Here is a 4,133-nt window from a genome sequence, read left to right on the forward strand (position 1 = left end):
ACATCGAATTCCCTGGGATGTGGTCAATGGGCTAATAAAACTGGAGTCTGTGAGTGATCTGTTTAGGATCCTAAGATTACAATTTCTTTGACAGGGGACACCCGGTGGCTCAGAGGTTGAGCATCTGCTTTGGCTCAGGCGTGATCCCAGGGTCCCAGGATCAAGTCCCACATCGGATTTCCTGCAGGGAGACTGCTTCTCCCTCTGCCTGTGTCTCTGCCTCTCTCTCTCTCTCTCTCTCTGTGTGTGTGTGTGTCTTTCATGAATAAACAAATAAAATATTTAAAAAAAAACAATTTATTTGACAGCATAGGTACTGCCTATGTTCTCACTTTTCAAATCTGTTTTTTGCCTGTAATCATAAGCCCCATTATAAAAGCATCTACCTCACCTGCTGTGGGATTTAAATGCAATAATGCATAGCATTTCATGCTGCATGAAAAGAGCCCAGCAAATACGAGCTATATTGTAATGGATTTCTATTACTTTGTTATTTAAATTAGAATTCACTGCACAATAGGTACTAAAATTTTGTTGTGTTGTTTATTTAACTAAGTGTCCAATTTTCAGTAGTGCTACACTCTCTGCCAACAATAGACGCGTAGTCACACAAAATAAATCTATCAGAATCCCACCGGTGTTAGGAAATGTGCCCATTTCTGCAACTAGTATTCATAACCCATGTCAGATACAAAATAGATGATATAGTTTTGTTCCAAGGTAGGAAGGACAGCTATAACCTCCTAGGAAATTTGTTCATCACAAATATTTGGTAATATCTTATATATATTCCCAGATCCATGACAGACACTCCGCAGTTTGGGATACACAGGGAGGGCAAGCAGGTACTTTGAGTCCTAGAGATGAAGCTGATCTCACGTTGGAATCCATGGTTCCTGGGTTAAGAAACGAAGGTCCTGGAAATGTAAAAATCTTACCTGAAGATGTGATGGATGGCAATGATAATGAGAGTGGTAAGGACAAAATATACTTTGTTGTATATTACCATGACCCTAAGCTGGCCCACGAACTAACTAACGTTGTCCAAGAAGGAGCGTGAAGACCATGGGAGCTGTATGGCCTTCTGAAAGCCTGGACGTTTAGTCTGATCTAGCAGCTGGCACGATGTACGTCCCAGGATGAGCCAGGTAAGGCAGTGTGGAGTGCTAGGGCGAGGCCTTTAGAAGACCCAGTTGTTCCAGCCATGAGCTGTCAAATTTGGGCAAGTTCCTTAACCCTCTGAGCCTGCTCTCTTACCTGCAAAACAGGGCACTAGATCTATCATGGACTCGTGATGAGAACTTTAATTTCCTTTTAAAGGCAACATCTTAACTTAGGAGCCTCTGATTTCACTGCCCTTTCTAAAATAATAAGCAAGCTCACCCTCCACTATAACTAAGCCGCAGTTCACCACCGCTAAATGTCTGCAACCTCCTCTTCTTCCTTGCGAGTCAGGGAAAGGCTCTTTCACTCAACACCTACCTCTCGGCTGAGCGCTGCACACCAGCTGTGCTGGCCACGGACATAGGATGAGGTCCTTGCTCTCCCATGTTAAACCCCAAACATCAGCTGACGCAGTCTGGACTTGGAACAGTTTTTAACAGTTGATTTTCTTGAAATTATGCAACCTGTTTTGCTTTTTTTTTTTTTTTTGGTATGGTGCCCAGAATGTAAAATCATCAAAAAGTCCAGAGAAGCCTTCATCCGACCACCAAACTCAGCATTAGTTCAGCATTTTATATTCCCTCCTGTCTTTCTCACCATTCTCAAGCCTCAATTTTTTTCCTAACAGGTACATTTGGACTTCATTTTCCATAGTTTAGCGCCTCCAAGCTTGGCCTGGTGGAGCTTTCCACCTACGGTGCTTTGGCGAGCTCCCCCACCTGGCCTCAGACGGTAATGTCATCAAAGGCACTAGTGGGCTCTGTAAATATTTTTGCAAAGATAAAGATGAATATGCACAACACTAAGGCCCATGAAACCACGGTAAGATTTTTCTTCATATGTATCTAGCACTAAGTCCAAAATAAGGGAGCACAAAATGATGGATTAATATGAATGAAAACCAGCATGGACAACAAAACACAGACCCGTAGGTATGCGGAGAGTGAAATTTCCAGAAACAGAGTATGTGTCAATTATTATATTAAGCTGATAAGAGATGGAAGCCGAACCTCAAATTCTCAACAAGAAACTGGAATCTTTAGAAAGGATATCACAGGTTTCAGAGCAAGATATTTTTAAAAAGTAGATGTCTCGGTACTAAAAAACACGGTATCTGAAATTAATAACTCAATGGATAGGTGTACCAGGGGATTAGAGATAACCAAGGGAACGTTTGCACATCTTCAGATCAATTGGAACTGACTATCCAGGATGAAAGGGGCAGAAGAAAGAACAAGAGGAATAGAGTTAGAAAATCTAGCATATATTTTATCAAGGTGTTAGAGGAAAGAAGCAAAATTTGGGAAGATAATGGCTGAGAATATCCCCAAACTCATAAGAGATATTAACCCACAAGTTCAAGAAGCCCAATGACTCTGAAGCAGGCTAGTTAAAAAAAAAAAATCGTCCCCATCAAGAACCAGGAAGGATCCAAGTTACTACTCTACTTGCAGTGGAGTAGGTCAGCCTGCCATAGTTTCTTGGCTGCTGACAGAACCATGAGCCTTCTGAGTCAAAGATTTTATTTCAGGTCAGAGGACTTTACTATTCCTGGCAGAAGAAGTAGCAAGAAGATAGAGTGTTTGCCTCCATTCCTCTTGCCTCCGAGGCCCTCAGGGGCGACGTGGAGGGGCCCAAGACTGCGTGGCCGTGCAGTGGCTTTGGGCCACGGTTGAGGAACTCCATGCTCTAGGAGTCCAAACCTTTTGTCATGGACAGTAAGCAGCCTAAACTTTGCCCTGGAGGGAGACCATTATCATTTTACAAACCTGTTCTCTGCTCCAGAAAAAGACATCTATCTCTAGTTCCCATGGCCATTTACTATACTTAGAAGAGCACAGACAGACGCTAGAGACCCATGGAGAATTTCATGCCAACGTCTTCACCCTTCATTCCTGTACCACCTTGACTTCTGGCTGATTTTCCCATGAGTCCGTCACTCTGTCAGCCACTGTGAGTAACCCAAAGACTCAACAGAAGCTTTGACAGAGGCTGGGGCCGAATCCATCCAATGTGTCTCCTACAATGTGAAAATAAGGCTACTATTTACAAGACTGCAAGCAGTGGGATGAGGAAAATCTTGTAGTACTGATGTCAACCATTCCCTCCAGAGTCCTGGGCCCAACCAGCTGAACAACTCCCATAAGCTATGAGTGCCTGCCTTCTTGGGCCAAGGCAGTCTTATCAATCACTTCAGCTAAGCTAAAGTTAGGGACAAATTTTGAGCCTTCTCTTCTTAATTGTAATACCCTCATTGTAGGGATGATTACCCTCAGAGTTTTCATGAAAAATGAGTCACTTATTTCTCTGGGGAGCAAGTTCAAGTAATCAAGGGTAGCCCCATTTTGGAGAGATCTCTACAATCATGTTGTTACCTGAAACTGGATTTGCCTCTTGGTGGGTGTCAGACCAAAAGAAACAACCAAGCCAAAGAATAGGAAAAGGAAGGGTTTTACTTACAATAAGTAAAGGCGAAGACTGGGACTATTTCCCAAAGCAGTGTTTCCTTGAACAGTGGAACTGGGGAGATTTTAAGCTAAGAGTACATGCATATTCATGAAGGGGCTTGCATAATGAGGAGCTCAGAATGGAATTGGGGCAAAAATCATCTTACCGTGCCAGAGTCCAGGCCATAGTTGATGGAAGTCAGGAGGATCAGCAAAGGTCAGTATCATTAATTCTCTGGCTCCAATTGGCCTGGTGTTTATGTGCTCCAAGGGTTTTAAATCCTGCAAAGAAAACTCAAGAATGGAGTGTGTGTCAGGTCAATCTTTGCTTTTGAAACAGCAGTGAGGTTTTTTAAAAAAATATATTTTATTTATTTATTCATGAGAGACACAGAGGGAGAGGCAGAGACACAGGCAGAAGGAGAAGCAGGCTCCACGCAGGGAGCCCGATGTGGGACTCGATCCTGGTATCCCAGGATCACACCCTGAGCCAAAGGCAGACGCTCAACCACTGAGCCACCC

The 4,133-nt window shown here is 43.3% G+C and overlaps 1 long non-coding RNA gene across 1 annotated transcript; it reads right to left on the reverse strand.

The window, feature by feature from the left end:
• Positions 1–695: 695 nt before the first annotated feature.
• On the reverse strand, positions 696–2,063 carry LOC121489889. Its single transcript, XR_005987448.1, has 2 exons — positions 1,483–2,063; positions 696–917 (listed from the first exon to the last, which is right to left on the reverse strand). It is a non-coding gene; the product is annotated as an uncharacterized LOC121489889 (long non-coding RNA).
• Positions 2,064–4,133: the final 2,070 nt, after the last annotated feature.

This window comes from Vulpes lagopus, chromosome 4 (genome assembly GCF_018345385.1).
Source record: "Vulpes lagopus strain Blue_001 chromosome 4, ASM1834538v1, whole genome shotgun sequence".
Classification (NCBI taxonomy): Eukaryota; Metazoa; Chordata; class Mammalia; order Carnivora; family Canidae; genus Vulpes; species Vulpes lagopus.